Below are 27,551 nucleotides of genomic sequence, written 5' to 3' on the forward strand. Positions count from 1 at the left end.
CTATGGGATTAATGCATACATATTATTAAAATTTGGGCTATAACGGTTGTATTGATATATGGAAACTAGAAATACTCCCACAAGTGGCACTACAGCATGTAAAAACATAAAGATAAGCTCTGGCGGACTTGGTTCTATGGTAGGTCTTAAAGGGTTAAATAGCCTGTGGCAAATATATTAGTGTTGTCTTCTCACTATACATACTCTTAACTATGCAAGAAAAAATAAAGTATAAAAAAAAAGATATTTTTCGCAAAGAAACTCCGTCTCGTGGTTTGCGAGCTGGTGCTGCTGTACGTGCACCCGGATTTGCGACATGCTTTACGGTAACTCAAAACAAAGACTGCACCCTCGGCACTCGCTGTTTACAGACTGCGTACTTTCTAGATGACCACAGGTCAGGTCGTATATCGTGATATATATCGTTATCGTGATATAAAATAATTCATATCGTGATAAATATTTTTTCCATATCGCCCAGCACTAAATGTCACTGCAAAAAATTCCAAACTATTGATAATACACACACACACACACACACACACACACGTCAGGTATTCAGATCTTGTGGGGACAATTAATTGACATAATGCTTTCACTAGCCACTTACCCTAACATCAAAAGTGAATGCCTAACCCTGACCCTAAAAATAACCATAACCCAATTGTACTGCTGACACTAAAACCGCATTTTGAGTCTCAAAAATGCCTTCAAACTTATGGGGACCAGGGTTTTGGTCTCCGTAAAGGGTGTTGGTCCCCAAAAGTATAGTAACCTTCCAATTTTTGGTCCCCACAAAGATACGAATACAAGCTCCCAAAAACACACACAGACACAAAACCATATACCTGCAGCCAGGTCTCCTGACACACATGAGTTGAACATTAAAAGGAGCTTTAAAATATTCAGTAATGTATATAGAAAGGTGAATCATGAATGATTGAAGATGGCACTATGATGAGCACCATTAAAACTCTCTATCCTGGTCCTCAGCGGCGCCGTAAAGGCACACTGTCATGCAAATACAGCAGTCCATTTTCCAAGAGCAGTATAAATGTGGATATTCACCATTCAGCTACAAATGACATGTGATGTGTCATTTAGCCAACCGTGTGTGACTAAATAAGCCTTAAACACCTCAAACTCTCTCCTTTTAAACACCGTAATGGCTCCTAATATATGAGAGTGTTCACACAGTCTTTAATGGATGCTTACAGCTGGAAGCCCTCGCAGCTTCTTGAGTGTATACATTTTATGGTGGCCTCCAGGGGGAAGTGCACCAGTGGAAAAGTAATCTCCTACCTAGCGAGCTCCAGCATACACAGAACAAAGGATTCAATTTCATCCACACACTAAATATTCATTTCTGTCCACTGAACACCACATTCCTCAAAATAAGTAAGGTTTGAATGGAAAAAGAAAACTCACAAAGATCCAGCTTCAAGGCAGTGAAGTTTTTAGGATTTTTAGAGGGTCAGTAAAGCCCCCAAGGAAAATGCTCTCAGCTTATTAAGGATTCCTTTGTCATAAATATCAAAACCCATGTGTGCAGGAAAATGGCTGCGTACCGAGCCATATACATGCAGAGGAAAGCAACTCCGACATTATTTAAATGACAAAGAGAAAGGTTTCAAAACTCCTTTTCATAATAGAACTTTAACTTTTAACAATTTGCCAAATGAAGCTATTTAAAGGTAAAAATCCAAACATAAATCCAGCTTCAAAAATATGAGCCGTGGACAGTTTCTGTGGACTTGTGATTAGTACATTCAAATCCTTTCTGTCATTTTAAAGCTTATATTATTAACTACAGTAATTAATCCAAAATATGCATAATGTTGATAATTAGGGATGCAAGATGATGATAATGTCTTATGAATTTTACACTCAGAAAACAAAGTTTTCATCTTAAAAAGAATATTTTAGAGTCTCCCGGCTCGTCTTAAAGCAAATCAAAATTGATGTGACACAACAGACAAATATTGTCATCATCTTATTTGTCATTAAGCCCTAAGACTTTTATAAATGAACCATATTTATGTTTATTCAGTCATTACATATCACACAGATGGTGTAAAACAGTTTATAAAATCCACAAGTTATACAACAAACCACCAGAGGAGTCAGGAGTAACTTCCATTAACAGTCATGACACATGAGTATGCATGCTATGAATTTTACTGCAGGCCAGTTCCATGAAACTGTAGATAATGTGGATGCCACGGAAGTCGTGTCTGTCACCGGGGAGATGACAGCAACCCTGCACTGAGCCGAATCTACAATACCATCTGTCATCAGAAGTTCACAGAACACTGGGTAAATAAACTTCCATCAGGGCCCTGCACACAAAAATGTCCCTTACCACTTTGGAAAAGCAGTTAATTAAACTAAACTTAGATTATTCAGCAATAAGCAAAATAAAGTGCACCACATACTAGTGCTGGGCGATATGGAAAAAATATTTATCACGATATGAATTATTTTATATCATGATAACGATATATATCACGATATACCACCTGACCTGTGGTCATCTGGAAAGTATGCAGTCTGTAAACAGCGAGTGGAGAGGGTGCAGTGTTTGTTTTGAGTTACCGTAAAGCATGTCGCAAATCCGGGTGCACGTAAAGCAGCACCATGTCGCAAAACCAACCGTTATAGCCCAAATTTTAATAATATGTATGCATTAAGTCCATAGTAACTACATAAATTGCAAAAAAGTGCAATAAACTACAAAAAAAATGAAAATTGTTTTTGTTTTTTTACATATATTTCTAGTTAGAGAAATTTAAGAGGCTTATCCCTCAAAACTGTAAATACAAAAAAGTTGCACAAAATAGTTTCCAACCACAGGAAATTTATTTTGAGTGTCTTCATAGTTTTATTTTTGAGATACACTAATTTTTATATACTACAGGAAAAATGAAAATAAATATTATAATGCATCAAAATAAACTATTTCCAACAGTGTAATTTGAGTTCTAAGCATCCCAGAAACGATACAGAAAAGCATAAAGTCAAACATGACTTTTAAAAACTACATTTTCCGCAAAATGACGTCACTTCCGGTTTCGGACAGGTAATGGCGGACATGCGATAGTTCGCGCTGACTTATATTCCAACGTAGGAAGTGTTATGAACAGCTGATCGGATCGGCAAAGCCTGTTTCTGGAATATTGTTTTTGTTACTGCAAGTCTGGAATATAATGGTTTTTTTGCTGGAAGCGCTTTTTATGCAATTTTTGCAAAGCTATATGTGGAAGGAAACCGTGACTTAGGACAAGCTAATGGCATAAGTAAGTAAGTACAACTCCTACAGTTTCATATGGAAAAAAAGATTATTGCGCTACCTTACGTGGTTCCAGTTCTACAGGGATTTAAAAATAGTTAGGCAAAACGGAGTGTGCCTGCTCCGACCGGTTGTAAAGGGTTAATGATAAATTTTATGTAATAATTTATAAATTTAGGGTTAGAAACGATAGAAGACAAATGGCACGATAGACACTTTTCTATCGTCCACACGATATATATCGTCATATCGCCCAGCACTACCACATACACAAGGAAACACGTTTCTGACACTTGATTTAGACCAGAGGTTCCCAAAGTGGGGGCGCAGAGCCATTGCGGGGATTTTTTTTGACGGGGCTCCTACACAAACGCAGCAGATGAGGCATCGCCAAATATGCTTCCAAACCAACTTCCTTCCAAGCCAAAGACTAGAAAATATGATGAAGCATATCTTGCCTTTGGCTTCACCTGCACAACAGCGGTGCCAGGGTAGGTTTCCCTGACAGAATTTCAGTTTCCCCTGCGTCGGGAACACGCCAAATCAAAGACAAACAGTATCTCACAGTTGTTTAAGATAAGATAAGATAAGATAAGATCACCTTTATTAGTCCCACAAGTGGGAAATTTGTTTTGTCACAGCAGAAAGTGGACCGTGCAAAGTTATATAGCAAAAATTAGAGAACACTGGAACACAATAACAATAATATACTGTACACAACTGTACAGAATAGAATAGAATAAAATACTATATACAATAGAATAAAATAAAATAAAATATACAATAGGATAAAAATAGAATACAAATGCTATATACAACTGAGTCAAAATACAACTTTGTCAGAAAAGAGTATTGCACTTAGTCTTATTGCACATGTGTGGGTTTGTGTGTTTGATCAGCTGCAAAAGTCTTTGTTGTGCAGTCTGACAGCAGTAGGGAGTAAAGACCTGCGAAATCTCTCCGTCCCACACCGTGGGTGCCGCAGCCTGCCACTGAAGGAGCTGCTCAGTGCTGTCAGAGTCTCCTGCATGGGGTGGGAGATGTTGTCAAACAGGGACAATAAAAATGGATTGCATTTATATAGTGCTTTTCAAGACCCTCAAAGCGCTTAACAATTCCACCATTCATTCACTCTCACACACTGGTGGAGGCAAGCTACAGTTGTAGCCACAGCTGCCCTGGGGCAGACTGACAGAAGTGAGGCTGCCATATCGCGCCATCGGGCCGAATGCCATCACCACTAGGCGGTAGGTGAAGTGTCTTGCCCAAGGAACACAACGACCGAGACTGTCCGAGCTGGGGCTCGAACAGGCAACCTTCCGATTACAAGACGAACTGCCAACTCTTGAGCCACGATCGCCCACTCTGGATGACAGATGGATGGATGGATGACAGCTTAGCCACCATTCTCCTGTCACTCACCACCTCCACAGGGTCCAGAGGGCATCCTAGAACAGAGCTGGCACTCCGGATCAGCCTGTTCAGTGTCTTCCTGTCCCCGGCAGAGATGTTGCCACCCCAGCAGACCACACCATAAAAGATGGCTGAGGCCACCACAGAGCCATAGAAGGTCTTCAGGAGTGGGCCCTTCACTCCAAAAGACCTGAGTCTCTGCAGCAGGTACAGCCTGCTCTGCCCTTTCCTGCCGAGGGCGTCTGAATTATGAGTGCAGTCCAGTTTGTTGTTCAGATGAACATCAAGGTACCTGTAGCTGTCCACAGTCTCAATGTCCATAGCTTGGATGTTCAGTGGTTGCAGTGGAGGATGTTTGTGCCTGCGGAAGTCTACCACCAGCTCCTTGGTTTTATTAGTGTTGATCTGGATGTAGTTCTGCTGGCACCAGTCCACAAAGCCTTGCCTCTGTACTCCTTGTCGTCCCCATCAGTGATGAGGCCAACTATTGCAGAATCATCAGAGAACTTCTGCAGGAAGCACTGGGTGGAGTTGTGGGAGAAGTCTGCAGTGTAGATGGTGAAGAGGAACGCAGCCAGAACCGTTCCCTGTGGGGCCCCCGTACTGCAGACGACCCTGTCCGACACACAGCCCTGAGTCCTCACATACTGTGGTCGGTCGGTGAGGTAGTCCAAAATCCAGGTAGTGAGGTGGTGGTCCACTCCTGTGTTTTCCAGCTTGTCCTTCAGGACCATGGGAAGAATGGTGTTGAAGGCAAAATGGGTTTATGTTGTTAAACCCATTTTGTACAGAGAGACATTTTTTGAAAAATGTATTAATAGCAATGTTGAATATTCTTACAAAGGAAAAAAACAAACCAAAAAACCAAAACAACTATATGTTAAATAATTACACCATAATTTGGTTTGTTGATTGGTTTATTTTATTGCAACCTAATTTAATTTATTAAAGTTTACTTTTATTTATTTTATTTGTTTAATTGTTTACAAAAGGTTTGAGGTGTGGAATAAACTGCAATGGAGGCAAAGACCTTGTACAAAGGGTGGCCTAGCAAAAAACGTTTGGGACCCACTGATTCAGACTGTAACCAGCACTAGCATACGTTTTTCTCTATGCAGTTACAATCACTGGGTTTAAGTCTTACTGAATATGACATGATGTAAATTTTGGAAATGATGGTCACATTATAGTAAAAAAACAAAAAGCCTCAATCAGAATCAGCGAGCCTATCTCATGATTTACACCTCACAACAGTTTGAATCACACTCACCCTTCAATCAACATTTTGCACATCCAGAACACTAATACGACATCAGAAACTCTCAGCTCACTGCTGAAAGACGGGACTAAGCAAAAGGTCACATCATGGTGAACACTTCACTCTCACATGCATTTCCTGTTGGGATCCATCGATCTACATGTTATCATGCAGTCCTTCCTACAGACAGACTGAAGTGTTCCCCTAAGGCAGTGGTTCTCAAACTTTCTCTCATCAAGCAGCCAAACACATTCCACATCACATATTGGTTGTTAAAAATAGATTCATGATCATGATTAGGATCTCAGCATCAGCAATGCCTTTTTCATTTATTCGTCCCTCCAAAAATCACATTTATTAAACTTAGTTTGATCCCAAAAACCCCTCCCCCTTTTCCCGTTGATCTGCACCCCACCTGCACCCGTCTGACCCGCCCCACAGTTTGACAACCACTGCCCTACAGGTTAGAGTTTATTGCGGAGGTCCTTGTCGCTGCTGGACAGACCTCAGCTCCACTGTCTCCACTGCAGCAGGTGATAATATAATTGTGATCTGCTGTAGATTGGAGGGCTGCTGTAACCAGAACACACAGCAGGTGGGGAGCTGGTTAACATTAATGTTGCCAATAAGGGACTACTGCCACAAACTGCTGCCCAAGATGGTGGAGCTTAATGAAGAACTACCCAAACAAGCAACTGCATCAAATATTATCACCTATCAATCTGTGTTACGTACTGTAATTCCTCTGTGCCTTCACGTGAACATCTCCTCTCACTATTTCTCTGCCACGTCTCATGTGTCAGATTGCCTGAGCTGCTGGCAGGTACGTTATTTCTCTATTTTTACCCATCAAGAAATGTCTTCATCCACAGAATTTTAATATTTTGTCAGGCAATTGTGAAAATAGATTCCTCACATGTATTTATATTTGAAGCAGAAGACTCAAAAACAAAACAGTCTTTCCTTTTCTTTTTCTTGCCTCTACCTCTCACATCCCATTCTCTCAGCCTCTGTATGTTCCCTCCTTCACTTCACCCTGCTTCCTCTCACGTTACCTTCCCTTCTTCATCTCCTGCCCTTTCTCTCTTTCTCTCTCTTCTTGTCCATCGCCACTGCCGGTGTGTGACAGATTAGCTCTCATCTCACCTTTACCATTACCTTACATGGAGACACTCACCCATGAAACTCATTACATCAAACATGACATTCAGCACACAGTGTGTGTGTGTGTGTGTGTGTGTGTGTGTGTGTGTGTGTGTGTGTGTGTGTGTGTGTGTGTGTTTGTGAGTGTGAGTAAGAGAGAGAGAGTTCACACACAAACTACTTCAGAGGTGATTTTATAATTGGTCATGGTAGCTCTGGTCAAATGTCTCTCTCTCACAGAGTGTGTGTGTGTGTGTGTGTGTGTGGGTGAGAGAGAGAGAGAGAGAGAGAGGGAGGGAGGAGGGGGGGGGATGTAGTACTACTCATCCTGACTAGGAAGGCGAAACTCAGTCAGTTAAACAAATTATGTTTACTCCCTGCCATCCTTCTGCACTATTCTCTCTCTGTGGCTCTCTCTCTCTCACACACACACACACACACACACACACACAGTTATGTATACACAACTGTGATACCTAATTAATCAGGAGCTAAATGCTAGTAGTGGTGCACATGTGTAAAACAAACACTGATACAAGAGTGTAAATACAATAACCAAACACAAACACACACGCACACACACATCCAAATAGATTGCGTCTATTTTTATCAGGCCGCTGACAGCACCCAGTCCCACTGTTCACACTAAGCTGAGCCACGTAATTGGCTGCGATCTATCCTCTCTCTCTGCCCTTCACTGTCTATCTCTCTTTAATTCTGCTTTTCCTTCCTCCCTCACTCTTGCTTTGATGCCCCTCCATCCTATAGTTTGTAGTTACCCTGGCGAGTTGAGCGTTCAATGCTAAAAACAAGCTTCCATTTTCTGCCTCAGCAGGAGGGCTGAACTGCAGCAGCGCTGAATCACAGGCTGTGTTTACACTGAAACCAGAGAGAGAGAGAGAGAGGCGTGAGGGGAAGGAGAGAGGCATGGATTGGAGAGGAAGAGTGGACGTAGGAGGAAGAGAGGCTAATAAGGACGACGGAGAGATAGGAGTGTTTGGGAGAGAGACGGAGACAAAGAGAACTAGACAGACAGAGATGGGCAGAAAGATCTCTGGGGTATTTTTAGGTTTCTATGAAGCCTGTTATTTAACACCTGCTGGGTTTTGCTGAAAAAGAAAGAAAAGGAGTTCAGTATTATTTTATGAAGCCAAAAGTCTTTTTACTGAACCCAAACCATTATGACATAGTTTAGTGAATATATGTATCTATGGACAGGTATTAACGTCTTTGTGGGGACCAAAAATCAGACGTTTACTATACTTGTGGGGACCAACAGCCCTTATGGGAACCAAATCGACCAAAAACCCAGTCCTCATTTTTGAGACTCAAGATGTGGTTTTAGTGTCAGGGTTACAACTGGGTTATGGTTAGGTTTATGGTCAGGCATTCATTTTTGATGGTTAGGGTTAGCGTACGTGGCTAGGGAAATGAGCCCAAACGTGGCCCATATGCGAAGCTTTGTAGTGGCCACATTTAGCCTTGATTGACCACAGATCAGCCTTATTAAGCCATATGTGTGATGTATTGTGACTTTTGGACTATGTATGGCCCACAAAAAAATTAAAAATAACTAATAATAAAGTAACTGAGCCAAACACAGCTCAAAGCAGCTTCAAATGCCTCGGCTACCTGGATACTACTTCAGATGAAGATCGTGACTACCGTCATGAGAAATAAAGAGCTATTTTTCACACAGTAAAAGCTAAACTGATCAACAGGTTTGTCAGTGTGTTAGCTTCTTACTGTCTCAGTCAAATCAATCCAAAGGCTTTAAGTATTTTAGCCCTCTAAAGCTCCAGGCTAGAAAACGTCCCCACCACATAGAATAAGAAAAAACACTTTGAGCCAGGCGGTAACATCTCCACCACTGTAATCTGTCTTATTAAGATAGACACGAGTCTTTCTCTTCCCATCACAAAGCCAAACCGAGATATGAAAAAGAAAAAACTCTTCGATGAGTCAGAGGTACCCTTTTTGAATATTTTCTAAAAGCTTCTGAAAATCTAAGCTAAAAGCTAAAAAGCCATCTTCATAAAATTCAGTGCAACAGAAAAGTGTTTGTGTGTCTGTTTTCTTCTTCTGTCTTCTTCATTGAATGTGCCATGCTCTGCAGCCTTCACAAAATGGGTTGTATTTTAATAAGAATAGAAAGCCTGGTCTCGGTACTGCACCCACTCAGATGGAAAGGGTTAAGGGGCTTTGCAAATTCCCAGAAGAAAATGTTCCAGAGTTCCAAACGATTACAGAGACTTAATTCAGACTGGGATTTGTGAGTCATGAAGATCTCTGATATGAACAGCAACAAGGATGTGGAAGAAAGCAGGGGCAGTGAGTTAAGATGAGAGGAGGAGCAGACAGGAGCAATCAGGGTTCACAAGAACAAGGGGCACTGATTTACCTCCCTGTCGTGTCTGTGCACACGCATGTGTGCGTGCACTCACACTGTGTCTGATGGACAGTGAAATGGAGGGTAAATCTACAGAGGCTTCACCTTACAGCAACCTCCATCTGCTTCTCCCACTCTCTGTCACATGCGGCTCTACAGCAGTCATGTATTCCTGCCGGTAAAATCCCAAGTCTTTTAATCTCAAAGGGGCCTGACACACAAAGACACCCTTTGGCCTTTGAAAGGCTCCACATGATTCAGGAGGAGAAGCCGGCCGGCAGCAGCACAGCCTTAACCCTGTATGACAGACAAACAGAGCTGCACTGACAGTCCACTACATCATAAGGGACGTGATACAGTGAAATTATTATGTGTTATCTGTGTTTTGAAGACATGTTTTTTTTTTATTGTCAAACCTGAGTGTGACATTAATTAGCTTCAGCTAACCAGCTCCAAGATCAGCTTCAAGCATGTTCAACACCTCCCAAGAGGTTTCAGTGATTGACTCCTCCCATGTGAGAAGTTGAAAGCAGGAAATATTTAACATAGCTTAATAAAGCAAAGCTATTTACTGGTCGATCAACATTCCTCCCCTCACCTGACCACAAGCAGTGATAGTAGTAACCCAAAAATGAGATTACAGCAGCAACTGGCATAAATTCGCTTCTTCTGAAGCGTGTCTGGGATCAGGCTCAGAGATGGGATGAGAAGCTCAGACAAAGACTGCTGCTGCACAACATCAACAGGAGGTGTCCCTGATAATGGATGGATGGATGGATGGATTGCTTCATAAATATATTAAAGATTTGTCCATTTGACCTCTGTTGATTTGCTTTACATTTGGGTTGGATGTGCACCTCTTCAGAAAAATTAATATGTGTAACCGTGATGAAGACCACAGTGGGTGTGATTGCTGTGCCTGGTGGCAGTGTGCTGTGCAAGCATATGAGCCAGTACAACCAGATTTATTCATTTACAACTATCCTCTTAGGCTTTTTTCCATTCCAATAACTTCATTTCAATAAAGTGTTGTTCAACATTTATTAACACCAACTCTGAGATGATCTGCTCAGCGCAGTCGTTTTTGTTTAAAGAAGTCCGACACAGAAATCTTAGAAATCTATCACTAACTGATGTTTTGAGTGTGTAATTATAAAGCCACAGTGTGGGATTCACTCGAAATCCTACTTCAAAATCCTCAAGACTGATACAAGCTAATTGATGATCAACATTTTATTCTTTTTGCGTCGCTTAAGAAATGACACTTTAAGAAAGTCACCAAAAAAAAATGTATCATTTCTCACCATTTTTGATCTGGCGTATTTTTACTGAGCGTGTCCACCACCAACACACACACACACACACACACACACACACACACACACACACACACGCTGTTCTCATGTGTCCCAAATTGTACTGCACCATCCATCAGCATGCTGTCAGATATGACCTTCAACTTGAAAAAGGAAAGGAAAATAATAAAGAAAATAGGAGAAGGAAGGGCATGAAAGGAGAAAGACGGGGAGAGCGCGATGGAGCGACTGACTGCTATGGAAACAGAAAAACTGAGTGTAATGTGATGAGCATTAGATCACATCCTTGCTGAGATTAGCACGCTGATATGCATATTGGATTTACACTGGAGTTGTTCTTGTTATGTGTCCTGGCACTGACAGTCCTCCGGGGGTTGCACCGGCAGCGACTTATATTCAATTTAAACTTGACCCGTTTCACCATTTTCTCATTAATTCCTCAGATGTCAGATCACACATGAAGACTCATTCCAGTGGCAGGGCAGAGGAAAGAAACAACCCCCTTGTTACACCTCAGAGTTATCTGCTGTGAGTCTAGATTCGTACCGTCCTCTGAGGGAATGTGGTTTGTCATTTCAGACAGGCACGTTTGTTTTACATCACAAGGAAGACAATGTCCAGTTGTAAAACTCATCCGATGTGTTCTTTAAATAAAGTATATCCCTCTTTATAGTGCTAATCATTAATTTAGCAGTTAAACTCTAAAATAAATTCATGGCTTTAACCAATTTAATTGATTTACTCAATGCTTGACTGCTTTAATGTGCAGAAGACACCATTTTTAGGAACAGATTTGTTATTTAACAGATGCATTACCCTGAGGTGTTATACTGCTTCATTTCTCAGTGTGGAGTTTTTTTTTAACTAGATTCACACATTGCTCCTGTCATCCTTGACAAATTAGAAACATCTACATTAAGCTCCTGACATCTTGACAAAAACAGGTACTTTGGGTTTGGGGTGCAGTTAGAGGCAATCATTTTTTACACCGCTGTTAATTTCTCCACTAGTGTGACAAAGCAAAGACACAGCAATCCCTTATTTCGGTGGAAATGTAGGTCACACTTCTGCCATCTATTTAGGAAAAAAAAAAGATCATCGCACAATCTTTTGAGAAAACGATTGTACAAAAATAAGCTGGAGAGAAATCACGAGGAGGCGAGGTGAAAAAGAGGAGGAGGAGAAACAAATTAACACCATGATTACAGTATTTGTGGTGTGTTTGTGTGGGTGTGGACATTACAACGTTGGGTAAAAAAAATAACATTGAGATTAACTAGAAAATGAAACGGCAAAGCTGACACTGATTTTGAATCCAGCATTTGGCCATTACAGTAACATTTTAGCATAATGGAACCAAGAGATCTAAAACGGGGAAGAATTACGATAAATATACACCTCTAAATTATAGTAATTTAAGTTGCTATTTCTGCAGCAGTAGTGCTGTTAGTGCTGTCGCGTTGGCACACCGTGGCTGAATAAGCAGGGGGAAAAAAGGGAAACACCTCCAAAGCAGTGAGAGTGGAGAAGAAATGAAATTTGCTAAGAAGGACCTCCTGCGGGCTGTAGAATGAAGTACGAATAAGCATCATTCATTTAAATGTAGTGTCTTAGGATGAAAACAGTCCACCTGCAGAGCACCTGCAATAGGGAAAAGAAAGCAGGAAGGAAGACTACAAAGTGAGTTCAGGCAGAGAAAACAGGCTGCCTGGTTGGACGGGCAGATGGACGAGGAAACAGATGGGTGAATAGACGGAGGGATTGGGGGTATAGTTCTACACTGGGAGATTAAGCTGCAGATTAATTCTTTAACCAGACAGGATGGAGAATTTCCGCTGGAATGTAAATCAACATTTATGATCTGGATTCCTGTGACTGGCTCTTACCTGCTTTTCTGTACCTGGAGTGACAGCGTCGTTACATAACAATCCTTGTTGGGTATCAGTAAGAAAAAGCACTTCCAAAAACTAAAGCAGGTTCCTACATGACAGCTGCTAGAGATCAAAACACAATCACATAGTAGAAAAACAACTTCCAACTTTTTCCAACAAATGAAGCCTCAGAGGAAATTAGAAATGTTTCAGACTCTTTTTTTGAGCTGCCATGTAGGTAGAGGTCTAATCACAGACAAAGGTAATGGCCAGACTGCCTGCTGAACAACTAGATGGTTTGTATTTGTTTACATACAGTAAATAATTCATATTTGCCTATTTTTCCACATTTGAAGGAGCAATAACAAGAGACATGCTGTTCAAGCCAGTTACCAAAAGACATACGCAAAATAATTTTACTCTTAGATTTATATATGTGTAGAAATGGACTTTGACATACATATTTAACCTCCTAGGACCTGGCGTCCACATATGTGAACATCACATTTTGGGTTATTTAAACTAAAATACTCAATTTTGCTCTACATGGGCCTGATATCCACTTACGAGGACATTATACTGCTACTGTTCTATCAAAATTTTAAATATGTGGCTCTTATTTTTCTTAAAAACAAAAATAAGGTTAAAAAAAAAAATCTGGTAATTCTTTGTTTTTACATTCATCGAGCCCCAATATTCCCAAATATCAAAGAAAAATTAAAAATGCATGCCGTGGAAGAGTTCGGGTCTTAGGAGGTTAACACACCGAGACGGGTTTCATCCTATAGTTGTCTTGAATCAGCATGAAGAAGCCTTGATGGAGCTGTTGTTGTCCCTCTGGCAGCTTCCCACAAACTAAACACATACATTAGATTAACTGGTCATTCTCCACAGAGCTTCAAGACTGACAGGTGACTGGTAGAAGCCACAAGGGTACCATTACTTTATTTTACTTTATTTTCAAGAAATAATCAAAATGTAAACTGTGATTAGTTGCAACCCAAACAAGGGCAAACTCCAGCTTTAGTATCCAGAGCCTTTGTTGTGAATCACATTTTCAGCCGTGTGTTTGCAGAGCTTTCAAAAATCTTTTCTCTGCTGTCTGACAAAAGGAGCAACAAATGTGTCAGAGGTAGCAGAAAATGGGAAACGCATCAAAGTGCTGTACTGAGAGTAAGTGTGGAGGTGGGGATGTGCTCTTGCTCACTGTTTGCTAATGGGATGTGAAGCCTATTGTAATGCTCTCCATATGATAACAGTCACCACAAAACAATGCATCACTGCAGCCACATTAACACATTTCAGTCTATTATCACAGCCACCTGCTTCAACTGCTCTTTTACATGTCTGGTGTCTGTCTGCCTACCTGCTTTAAGCCAGTCTGTGTCTTGCTCACTGTATGAGTAAGAGTGCACAAGCCAAATAGTCTGCTTGCCTGTCTGTCCACCTGTCTCCTTCTACCAGGCTGGTGTTGTTCTTCTGCTTGTGCAACCACATGTATTTTGATAAAATGTATTAGGGCTGCACGATTTTGCATAAAATGAGAATCACGATTTTTTTGCTTAAAATTGAGATCACGATTCTGTCACGATTTTCTTTTCCAATATAAATATTTATTGCACTTATTAACTGCACATCAACTTCGTAACACTTGAGACTGAACATAAAAACAATAAATAAACATAAAAACAACAAATGTCTCACATTTTGTCGTTGCCGCAAAATCTTGTACTGCTTGAAATTCCGTCTCCACCGTTGCTCGACACTGCGTGTATAGAGCAGGTAGTGCAACAATAGAAAAATAGTTGCGGGACGGCACTGTGTAGCGTTTGTCTAAGGTGTTGATCATTTTCCTAAATCCCTCGTTTTGCACAGTGTTGATGGGAGCCATATCTTTGGTCAGGTGATAAGTGATAGCCTTCGTAATTTCTTTGTGCCTGCGGGAGTTCGACGGGTATGGGGAAGCGCTGTATAAGGTTCCCGTTATTGATGTTTGGGTGGTTGACCGGGACGGATTTTCTCCTGTCACTTTCTCGTCATGCCTGACGTGCTCTCTGTTGTTTTTTCCCTGCCAATTTTAGCAGCCAGCTTCTGTATCACGTGGTATAAGGCTCCGCCCTTGTCATTTGTTGAGCAGGAAGAGTGAGCGCTTGTTTTCATGCAGATTATGTCCCGGATCAAAATGCAGTACAATCATCGTCGTCTTTTTTTTGTTTTTAAATCGTTGTCATTTGGAAATGAGATCGCACATAAGTATGAATTGAGATCGCAATTTTCTAACGATTAATCGTGCAGCCCTAAAATGTATACAACTTACAACACACATTCACACCGAACTCACAGCCCACACTCAGACTGGAAAGGGTGACGAAAAAATAATTAAAGTTTTCTGGATACAATATTAACAAAACATAAATATGGGAGAAATGTAACTCTTATCAAAACGTTCTACTCTCCTAATCTGTGCTTCCTATTCAGTTTGTCCTTGAAGCTTTTGCAGCTTTTCGGGCTCCTAATAAGATATTGAAACCACTGCAACTTCACACGCAGCCCCTAATATGCTGAAACAATGCCAGTGCTGTTGTGAGCACATGTAATGCAGAAGATAACTGCCTCCTGAAAACTTCAGAACTTAACTTTAAACATGTAGATATAAAGGCAGCTCGTCTCTCTCTGCAAGTACCGACAATTAGATATAAAAGGTTAGCTTCAAATTATGAGGGGGAGCATACATCTGTGCAGTGGTAATTCAAAAAAAAAATAAGTAGAAGAAAATAAAAATCTAGTAATATGTACTAGAAAGTTTATATGATACCAAGCCTGACCAGCTTAGATAAGTTGATTTCGATTGTGGGGATGAAGCGTTCCTTGATTATATTTTCCAGCATGACAGGCTTAAACCTGCAGAACATTAATGCACCGTAAGTGCATTTAATCAAAAGTGATAGTAGTGTTTCCCACACAAAGACTTTACTCATACTCATACATCCCATGTAATATTAACGCCACCCGAGTATAAGGCTGTTCGATATAACGATATATATCGGATGACGATATAAAAACGTCTATCGTTTCATTTTACGCTATCGTTTGTTTCGTGGTGTCGCAAAATAAACTGTTTACGGCAATATTTTTTCATCATTTTGATGGTCACTGTAGTGGCTATATTAATTTCTTAAAGTTCTCTCTTTCTCTTATAATTAATATAACCACACTACAGACAGACAAGCACTTGTTTTTATGCGTTGTCGTTAGCAACAACGACGGTAAAACCACGGCGTGTCCGCTTGTTTATTTTCCACATAAACCTTTCACAATAAAGCTCAAGATCCTGTTGAGACTTTTCAAAATAAACTGAATCACGTGAAAGATGCAGGGTATTTACGGATGAGAAGCAAAAAAGAGTCGTCAGGTGCTAAAAAATAAACCTTAGACTCAAACGTTAGAACAGACTTTTCCCCGCAGCACGCTGTGTAATAAATACTCACAAAGAAAACGGCGGCTGTTACAACTTATGTCTAAAAATGTATAGTTTCATGCATCGGTTAAAACACTCGACTCTAGGTACACGACGCCCAGCTGGAAACACTTCACGCAAGTCGAGCTGCCCGAGATTCACAGAATTTACAGAAAATGTTGCATTTTTGTGATTTATATCGTTATCGGACGATAGATGTCTTAATATCGGGATATCAGATTTTGGTCATATCGCACAGCCCTACCCGAGTACATTTCACTTTCACTGACAATTCTGTTAGTCTTATTTTGAAAGTTTTTGAAAGCCTGGAACTTTCCCCATCTCATGTTTCCCTACCACAATCAGGTTGTTATTGTGGTCCACTATGTGATTCAGCTGCTTTTCAAGAAAGGATGTCCTCCTGCAAATGTACTCCAACGTAACCATCAATTATTTCTGCCCAAGAGGTCTACTGTGAGCTGGATAGCCACTTTAACCAGAACCTGGATGGAGAACTGGTTGATGTGCTACAGTAACTAGCTGTAGTCCTTGTTTGGGATAAAATGTCAGAACTTGGCACTGAAATCTGTTTCTGTCACTAAATATTTTTGACGATAACTCCTCTTAATTCCAACTTGCTTGATTCTAATTCTGAATTACAAGAAGCTTAGTGGGAAATTTACACGGCACTCATTGTGGCAATGACACTATGATGGAGTTCTTTGTGTTGTTTTTCTTTTTTTAAAGAGCTATACTATCTCTTGAATATTTGGTGGAGCTCTTCACTGCAATCAGATCTGGGGCAAACTCATATGTATCAGTAAAATTCTGTTTTTTAATTTGAGGGAACATTTGACTATGTACAATAACTGCTTGTCCAGCTGGATGTTGTTGTTGTTTTTCCCTCTTTAGCCTGTTGGAAGAGAATGGAAATGCCCAGAGCTGGAGTGAGTCTAGGCCACAGCAAGAGAAACATGAAATGTATCTGATAATGGCTGCACAGGATGACCTTGTGCAGTCCCCGGGCGCAGATGGAGAAAAAACAAAGATGTAGCGGTAAACAGCACAGGAGCAGCTTCAGAGCTATTTTTTTAAACTGGCTCATACTCTGGATGATGAGAAACACAAATGTGATCCCCAAAAGCCCACCTGGCAGAGGGATTCAAGGGCTCACCTGCTAGAAAATGCTATGCTTTACCATAACATTATTTATGTGTGTGATGAGTTCATGTCTCAGTAGTACATAGTAAACATTCAATTTCAACTACAGAATGTATCCACAACCTAAAAGCAGCTACGTTGCAGGTGAAATTAAGTAGAACCTCTTAAAGACAGCTCTACATTCTTGTGAAACTCAAACTCAATAGTTAATTTTTGCTGACACAAAGCCAGTGATCAACCGAGAGCTACACAGATTTCCACCTAACATTGTGGCTATGGCGGGGCTTCTGTAAGAAATTCACCAATGTTTGGCAAATGCAGTCCATTCTGTATGCCATGACTTTCTGCTGGTAATGCTATGTTGATGATAACATTTCTCAAACCTGGCAAAATGTGGGCTGACTCCTGAAAGCCAACAATGACAACAATTTCCATTGGTGGAAAAGCAGTATCAGTGACTTTGAACCCAGATAAGCTTACTCCATTGTGCTGAGGACTGTTGAATGCCATCAAAGGTCAGCATCTACTGCACTATTCCTGACCTCTGATGAGCTCTACATGGTTTAAGTCTAACAACAAAGTGCAGGCAGGGATGCTGGAACTGTGTTAGAACTGTCTATGGTGCTTAAAACAAACCGGAGGGGCTCATATTACTGACTTTCTACACTGTACGTATCTTAGAACTAGTAATGATTCTGAAATCATTGATAGCTCTTCATCATATCTCTCCACCATACTGGAAACATGCTGGACCCTTGAAGGAGGGTCATGGTCCTGAATGCACATTAACATGTTTAAACTGCAAAGCACAAGCAGCAGTGCAGGAGCTGTCCATGGTGTTGACCAAGGTTAAAACGAACGCAAACTGAATTTAAACTAAAACTAGGTGTAAAAATACACTTTTTGCAAACTGAAGGCAAAAAAAATAGGCTTTTGAAAAAAAGACTGAACAATACTGTGTACTTAGAAAATTTAAATTAAATAAAAATGCATTTTTTAAAAAGTTTAGTATAGTTAGCCTTTGTCAGTGTTGTCACACCCGATAGTTCTTATATTGTTCCTCTGAAAAATACTTTCCATCTTATAATAGTGGATCATCTGCCTCCAGCTCACCCTGTCCCTAGTAATCTGCTCTGTCATACCATCCCTCTGCACGTCCTCCTTCACTATATCCATGAATCTTGTGTCATCTTGTGTCATCTTCTGTTTTTCCTCATGCCTGGTATCTTCAACATATCCCTGCTCTATGAAAAATGAACTAAAGCTAAACATTTTCAAACTATAAATACCAAGTTAAAAAAAAACACTGATACAAAATTATATACACTCAAGCTACAGCAAGTCAAAGCTTGCTCCTGCAATTTACCCATGCTGTAACCACATTACTTCTTTTTGTTGTGCCTGAAACATTTTAGACAGCAGTGAGGCCCTAATGAGCGCTCTGTGGTCCTGAATTCACAATAGCATGTTTAACCACAAAGTACAACCAGTTGTGTTCAAGCTGTTCAGGTGTCCCAGGTGCTGACACCAAACAAAAGAGGGTCTGATTTCAGAAAATCCTTTCTGAAGAAGAAGTGGAAACTATAAGTGGATCTGAAAATGCACTGACTCCATCTATTCTGCTGAAAACAAGTTAGGCCCTCTAAGGAGCTCTCTGTGGTCCTGAATTCATTTTAACATGTTTAAATCTAACCACAAGCTACTGGACTTGTTTATGGTGCTGTCACCATACTATGGGCACCCAAACACCTGTATGTCAGGCTGCACGGTGTAGGAGGTTTCTGTGGTTCTGACATTACAGTGACCACGTGAAAACTCATCAATGCCGGCCCCTGTGGAGCTCTCCATGGTCCTGAATCCTCCACTTGGTAGCTTGACTGAAGCTACCATCTGCAGATATTTTCGGTTGGCCCTTTCAGATCTTTCTGTGGAACAGAAGCTCTCTCAGTGTGGAGCTGTCCCTTTTTCCTAACCACTCCTTGGCTCCTTCACTTCTGTTAACAAAAATCCCAGAAAAAGAACCTGTTGTGCATTGCTCCTCTCTGCATCTTCCAGCTTTTACACAACAGCATTTGGCCTGATTGTTTTTATGTTTCTTGTTTCCCCAGGATGTTTTGCTTGCACAATAAATGACCAGGTGTGATGGTTCCCAGAGCACCTGCTTCTTTGAGCACGGAGCTGCAGAAGTTAAAGGCTCAATAAAAGCTATAATTATGTTTTGATTTATATCCAACACATTCTGGGAACAATGCCTCTTGTTTTCCCATTATTATCCGGCCCCCTCTGCCCCTCTCTACACCTTCTCCTGTTCTCTCCAGTTCTCTCCACCTCCTCCCTTCCTGTGTCACCTTCTCCTCCCCACCCTCGTCACCTCTCCTTCACTCTTGTTCTCATCTCCTAGCCTCCTTCATAATAGATGCGGTTGTAACGGCAGTCAGCTGGAGCGGCATGATGAGGCAGCTTTAGAAACGGAGAGTGAGACAGAGAATCAGAGAGCTCCCCAAAATGGGTTCTTCTATCACTGCGCTCCCACTCACAAACACGCACGCATGCGCGTGAACGGACGCATTCATTCACGCGCGCGAAACCTAGCGTGCGTGCACGCACTCGCGCATTCCCATACACAGGCACGGCGGGGCTGCCAGCCTGGCCGGTGCACCCGGAAACCAATACAAGCGCCAAAGAAATGTCCACAGCGCCAAAACAGCAGTTTGTCTTCGAAGCAGCGGAGAGTGCAGCTTTTTGGAGAGCTCTAAATAAACTGTCTGTAGCCTCAGAGAACGGCAGTGCCACTGACAGTGCCCCCACAAACAACACAGAGAAGTCGCACACTGAGCCGGGTTCTGGAGGAGCCTAATCAGATTACAGCGATGATTCATTTCCTGGGCACTAAGAATAAAACTACTGTTGGCTCTAACATGAGCCTGGCATCCCCGTGGCAGGGGCGAAGAAAATTAACCGCATAGCAGAGCTCGGTCCCACCGAGCATCCTCTGCGCGCATCACACACACACACTGCATTATTAACAGCCGATCAATCAGCCTTACCTTCATCGATCACCAACTCCTCTCCTCCTGATGTGTCTCTTTTCTACCCCCTCCACAAAAATCCTCTCGTCTTTCTCCCCCGATCGGTCCACTAATGGAAATCACAGTGAGGACTCGCCTCTCAATAAAATGCTTTAAAGCCGATCGTGCTCAGCACCTTATCCCAACTCACGGTCTCCCCTCTTGCGCGACTCCTTCCCTTGCACACGAAGCGAGAGGAGCTATCTTGGTAGTTTTCTTTGTTTGTTTGTTTGTTTGTTTGTTTGTTTGTTGTCTGGTGCTGAAAAAAAGCGGTGTGTGTGAGAGAGAGTGTGTGAGTGAGCTCGGGCAGCGGAAAAGACTTGTGCGCGGTTAGGCAGCAGAAAAGAAAAAAACGGGGCGAAGCAGGGATCCAGGTGCCGGTGGGCTTACCGTGCACAGCCACGAGAAACACTCCTGTACACGTAGTTCCTGAAAAGAACAGGATGGGTGGGTGGCAGAGGGGAGGAGGTCACACGGCTGTTGATAAAACTCCTATTCGCCTCAAAAAGCCCAAGTAACGTTACTCCAATAGCGTATTTAAAGAAACGGGCACGGAAGAGCTATCCGCATCGATGCTGGAGATCAAGGCTCAGAGAAAAGTGCTGCTGGAGGGCTAAAGAGCTTTAATTCCGATAATCTGAAGTCCCCGTAGAAATCCTGCTCCGGCTTGTGCTTCAAAACCCAAATACTGCCAGGCTGTAAGAAACTACACCCACCGACACTGAAGGTGTCCTTGAGTACAAAAATAGGAGCTTCACTTATCCACGCATCCGCTTTAGGGGCTCTGAATGGCTGGACTGCTCCCAGAATCATGCAGGTATCCCTCCAGTAAGGGCCCCTTTTAAACAGATAACTGAAAACAATTTCACTTTCCAAACATTCCAGGTGATGAGCGTCGTTTCCGTCCGTCTGCACGCCCAGCTGGAAGCTGCCAGTCCTTTTCTTTTCCCCAAAGAGGATGAAATCCCGGTCCGGGCGGTGTCCGGCAGCTCCGTCCTCCGTTATCAATTATAAATCACACCGCTGACTCTGATATTCCGACGACGTGCTCCGAGAGCATTTTTAGGGAGGAAATGCACTTTCAGAGAAAACTAGCAATCTTGTAGCGATGGCAAAAGCTGCACTTTTAACAAGCTACGCTCTTGCTTCACGTTAGTGGAGGCTCGCAGATCCGCAGCAGGCTCTGCATGCCGAAAGTCGCTTATCTTTTGAGGGAAAATCAGCCCAAGGTTGGAGACGGCAATAATCCTTGTCGAGGCTCCGAAACGTCACATTGTCGCTCACATTTCCTCCGTCGTCAGGTCAAATCCTCCGCTTACACCCGCTCGGTGTCCGACCCGGTCTTCGGTGGCAGCTGCGGCTGGGGCTAATTCCTCAGGAGACGGTTAAAGTTTGAAAATCAGCCACAGAATCCAGCGCGTGCTTCCCGCCCGTCGGAGGCGGCTGTAGGCGCACTGGCTGGCTCACGAGGATGACTGACGGCAGAGATGGGGGGGGCACGAGAGGCTGCACGAACAAAAAGACACACCCATGGAATATCTATCTATCTATCTATCTATCTGTATATCCCGTGCTGCTGCTTAAGCCCGGTTATATTCAACATACGTGTGCAGTTTTTGCAGTTCATGGGTAAAGGCAAGGTGCCTTACTCGTTTCACCCATTTAAGAATTCAGTGCAGTCGACATCAATTAAAAATCTTGATTTAAAAAAAAAAAAACAACCGTTTATTGGTGTTTTTTATTTTTTTTATTGTGTCGTTTAAAATGTTACCTGTTTAGAAAGATGGTCAGAAGTACTTTTAAAACTGAAAATACTTAAAGTAAAAGTGCGCAAAATGCCAGAGGTCAGAGAAAGGTGTAAAATGTACTTTAACATGTACTTTAACATAGCAGCAACAAAAGACTGTCAAGAAAGTACCATCAGCTCTGATGTAATATCCAGTCAGCTAGCTAGCCAGCTACAGGTCTACTTCTCTTACCCCCACTGAGGGATTGGTTGTGCTATTAGCTTCCTTACCACGGCATCAATATTAACTCACATGTAGCCCTCAAACCTTTTCTGCCATACCCTGCTTCAAAAGCCTATATGGGTAAAGGCGACGATTTTTATTCAGTCGACATGATCATCATCAGCAAACTATTTTTTTGTGTTAACTTTCACTCCAAAAATCATATTTTCTCCAGAATATCAACAACCCATTTGCAATGGCACGCTGACCCATCAGTGGTGCCACTCCAAACCCCTCAGGATTATAGACTCTCAAGCTGTTTCTTATTCTGTAAATTATCATCCCATTGAAGTAAAAAAAAAAAAAAGGACAGGCATATCTGCATCAGTTTCTCAGTTAGAATCATTGTTCATTCATCACTTCTGGTTTAATAAAGAAAAAGAAACAGTTATTGATAACATTTAACTCCAGACTTCACATTGGGACATCAAAACGTTTGGGACCTCAGTGTGGCTATATCTATCTTTGATAAGGCAGACAGTGTTCAAACAGAATATGTCTTGATGCACAGTCAATCATCCAGGTAAGGAAATCCCCAAAACGTATTGTCTTTCAGTAATAATTACTTGTTGTGTAATTTGATTTGTTAGCTCGGGCTTCTGTCCCAGCTGCTAACATGGAGTGGTCAGGGTTCATGACCCACACAGCAACCAGCCCCAGCCGGTACCTCAATAACATGTCTCCATCTTCTCATTCATTACAGTAATGCTGGCTGCAAAGTGTGACACCAGCACAAATGAGTGGACCAATTTTCAAGATATTGTAGGCTCTGTTCTGGGAAGCTTTGTCATCCACCTTTATTTACAGTCTGTGAAGGAATCACCCTCTACTTAAGATGCAGTGCCTGTATGATGCAGTGGGTGTTTTGCCTCTCCTGGTGCCATGCTGTTTCATCAGCCAATGAGGTGTCTACGTACCTACAACCCTTTACAATCACAAACAGATTGACAAAAGCTTGTTTAAAGAAAGAAGAAAATTATTGCATCTGCCAGAGGATTCTCAAGAGTGCCTGGTATTAGCAGCAACAGATGAAAAGATGATGAGAAAATACATGCACATTTGCAAGAATACACATTCATACTTTGAGGTCATTTGATTCTAGAATTAAAGTTTTTAACTTAAAAAGATAACTGTTGATTTAACTGCATGTTCGATATCTGGAAAGTTGACTGGCACCATTTAAATGTTGTCTAACTTGTCTATAATAACTCAGAAGAGGCTAGTTAAATGATCAAAATCCAAACCTTCAGTCTTAAACAGGAAGTAAACAGGAGGGCTATCAGTCAGATTAGCTTAGGTTTTAAGACAGTTCCTCCATGATCTGCACTCAATGCTTAAAACATTTCCTTTTCTTTTATACAAAAAGCAGTGCTGTTGGATTTGTTATTTCCTTTTGTTTGTGTGTGTCTCTCTCTTGCTCTCTCTCTTTTAAATAAACAGAGGACAGTTAACAGAAGATTAACTGCTATTTTTAGTGATGACCCAGGAAGAACATCTGTGCCTGCTCTTGTTTGCTGTGACTGACATACAGATGCACCAAGTAAAGAATGGGCTAAGGATGCTGAAGAAAGATGAGGATGAATGGGGGGGGATGGTTTAGGTGGCATGAGTGGTGGCTGCTTTTAGTAGTGCGGCTGTGAATTAGAATTAGCAGCATCTGGGGAGCATTATACGAGGACTGAATGCTGAATATTGTATCGCTGTGTAAGTGGAAACGTGCTTTGCATATCTCTAGTAAACGCCAATACTGTTAACCTGAGGGAGCGTGAGGCGACACAGCCTTGGAAGACAAATGAATAGTCAGAATGGATGAATAGTGACTTAAACCAAAGGATAGTAGATGAGGGTTGACACACACGCACATGCAAAAAGGCACACATACTCCGTACACATGCACTGCTGATGACTCAAGAGAAAAGTCAGAAAAGTAAACTTTTAAATAAAGAATGGATTCAGGGATCATAGCTGCCGCTTTCTCATTTACTTGTGGTTTTACAGACTATCATGAGATCCTTCATAGCCAGTGAATATCCAATATTGAACTTAATAAATACACGAAAGAGAGGAGGATGTCAAATCTCATTCCTTCAGTTTTTTGAAAATGTTCACACAGTATAATCTGTGACCTACATAAATGCATAGATTAACATGGCAGATTAATGCTGAGGAGGGGAACTATTAGGAAAAGGATGGCGAATGTTAATGCCCCCGCTCACATACCTCCTACACCCACAGGTTTAATCCTGGAAACCCATATGAGTAGAAGAAGATTTCTGTCTCTGATGATTTGGTATTCATTTGAACTCTGGAAATAATGCACAGCTGAAGCCCAGAAGAATTCAGACACTGAAGCGGTTGATTGCACTGATGAAATGAACAAGTGAACAGGTAAATGACCCACAGTGGTGTACGCACTGATACAAGCCTCTGTACTCTGCAGCCATAGGGTGCTGGTACATGAAACACAGTTTTTCAGTTAAACTGGAATCTATTAAACAGATAATTGCCATCAGAATCATTGACTGTAGTGTATTGTTGAACGTAATTAAAAAGCAGGGGCTGTGACACGATGGGGCACTATTTTGACAAAGGTGAATGATTTTCTGTGAATTATGCAGGACTTAGTAAATTAAAAAGTCATGCTATCCAAACAATTACAAATTGTATTTTTGTCACTCCCTATAGAGAGAGACAGGTGCTTACATGGAGCATCCATTGTATCAGTGATGTTCTGTAAGGACCAGGTATATGTATAAATAAAGCTTTTTTTGAATTCAGGTTGAAAACCACTACACCAATATTTTAAAAGAGTATATCAGACCATATAAATTACAAATACTTTCAGCTGGTCCTGATTTCCCAAATGTGTTTGTCACAGCAGCTGATATTTGATTTGGCACAGTTTTTACATTGGATGCCCTTCCCAGTGCAGCTCCTCCCATTTATCTGGGCTTGAGACTGGCACACGGACCTGTGAGGAGTAGATTGTGTACCCCTCAAGTGGAAGACCAGACGTTTATCCACAATGTGCCTCAGCAAAGAACCAAAAACAGCTGCTAGCCTCTCAGCTTGACAAGCTCCAATCTTTGTAAACTGGACACAGACACACCGGTGGAAATGACTGAAACTAAAGATTCCAGTGTGTCATTATCATGCTAGCTTTCTGAGACAACTGTTCTGGAATTTGTTTCCCAGGACTCTAATGAATACATTCTAGTCTATTTGACAGGAGAGGTATTCCTGCTCAGCATTATGCTAAAGGTGTATTTGTATAGTCTGTGGACTCATTTACATGTAGCATTATTACACAAAACCATGTGAAAAATCAGTCTTAAATTTAAACAAAATCGATATAAAATTGCTACACGCAGCTAAGCTAGCTCGCACTGTAGCAGCACCTTGTCCACATTCCATTTCAAAGCATTACAGAAACAGAACTGCACATCCTGAGGAGGAAACACAAACCCTCTCTGGCTTTTTAAAGTCTGTGGTTTTTTAAAATGTGCTCTACCAATCTCATTTCGCTCTACAAATGTAAGTTCAGTTTTTTAGAGGTCAGGATACAAACAGATACTAATTTTCAGTTTTTCATAAATTCAACAAGTTGATGAATTGCAAATTTCAGTTTTGTTTATCAGTTTCCTTCTCAGCAGTCAAACATGGTCCAAACTTGAAAATGAATTTCAACTGTTATCTCAGTTATCTCTTTCTTTAAAAATCAACAATAGATTCCATAAAATAAAGCAGCCAAACATCCAGCTGGACCGAGGACCAAACACAGCAAATTCTATTCACGAGGCAATGAAACTTAATTGATTCGCTGTAATGTAATTACTTTTTTCCTCCAGATTTCTAATGAACTAAGTTAATGTCATTTTCTATTATGAGAGTGCTTAATAAAAAGTTCTGCACTTGACCAAATTTTTAATTTGGCTAACAAGTGATAAAGTAACTTCCATCTCACCAGCTGCCCTCTGAGAAATCATCTCCAACCGATGCCATCTGAATTTAAACAATGTTTTGCTGCCTTCTTTATTAAAAATCTTATGCGGGCGTCCTCCCAGATCCCAGATGGATCCCACAACAAGCAAAAAACTTTTTCATATTAAGTCCGCCCCCCCTTGATTCAAATTGTTTACATTTATGCTATGCCAGATAACCACAGGAACATACTACCAGCTTCTTAAAAAAATATCTAGCACAAGCTGTCAGAAGCTGGCCTTTTCTTTACAGACTAACCCTAAAAAGCTAAAGTAAATAAAAACCTTAGCAGAAATTTGACTGATAGCTAACTGTGGCTTTCACAGTGTTGCAGTGTGGTGTTGCAGTGAATAGATAGGAGAAAATAAACTGTAGAAAACTAAACAGAAGAAAGAATAAGAGAAATAACAATTTAACATAAACCAGTGACACACTCCGGGGTCTGATCAACCCTGGCAGGGCCTCCTTGGATGAGGGTGTCTAGTGATGATGGCCGAAACACCCGATGAATCCAAGGTCCACTATTGACGATGTGTCCCAAATCTTAATATGATAACCTAGATCAGATCTCTAATCCCCCCAAAAATGGCAGATTAGCTTGGGTAAAAGACCGAAAGTTGAGGCACACCACGATGTGTGCTGCTGGTACAGTTTCTGGGCTGCCAGCCATCCCTCAAGAGTCTCGCCATTTAACACAATGCATTATCAGGGACTACAACATCTAGTCCTTTTACTGAATCACACTGTGATGGACCTAAATGACATTTATCAACATATTGATAAATGCATTTCAAATCTTCGGTCTGTTGAAGATGCTGCTGATGCCTCATGAAATCTCCTTTAGGTCTTATTCCAAAAGAAATTTAGAATTTAATAGTCATATCAGCCTCACACTAGGCACAATTTTAAGACTCATCTCACCTTACAAAATGAAAAAGAAATTATCAAAAAACAAAATTCATCCTTATGTCATTTCCATAAATAGTACATTATAGATGGATTTAGCCATGTGACATCACACATAGGGTGTGGACTCCACATTTTAAAGTCTCAACATTACATTTCATAACAGAACATAAAGTTAAAATACATATTACAACAAACTAATAACCAATTATTAGTATTAATTAATAGCAGTATTAGTTGTGCTGAAAGAAAGGCGAGTGCTCACTGTGAAACAGATCAAACAGCTGATT

At 41.2% G+C, this 27,551-nt stretch overlaps 1 protein-coding gene across 3 annotated transcripts in view; it reads right to left on the minus strand.

The window, feature by feature from the left end:
• The window catches only part of si:cabz01090165.1 (uncharacterized protein LOC100333421 homolog), a 400,716-nt gene extending 378,898 nt beyond the window's left edge, over positions 1 to 21,818 (minus strand). For all 3 annotated transcript variants that reach the window (XM_063493435.1, XM_063493434.1, XM_063493433.1), the window contains exon 1: positions 20,345 to 21,818. The gene's annotated coding sequence lies outside the window, so the exon portion shown is untranslated. The remainder of the gene's footprint in view (positions 1 to 20,344) is intronic.
• Between the last annotated feature and the right edge of the window lie 5,733 nt (positions 21,819 to 27,551).

Source organism: Pelmatolapia mariae, linkage group LG14 (assembly GCF_036321145.2).
Source record: "Pelmatolapia mariae isolate MD_Pm_ZW linkage group LG14, Pm_UMD_F_2, whole genome shotgun sequence".
In the NCBI taxonomy this organism is placed as follows: domain Eukaryota; kingdom Metazoa; phylum Chordata; class Actinopteri; order Cichliformes; family Cichlidae; genus Pelmatolapia; species Pelmatolapia mariae.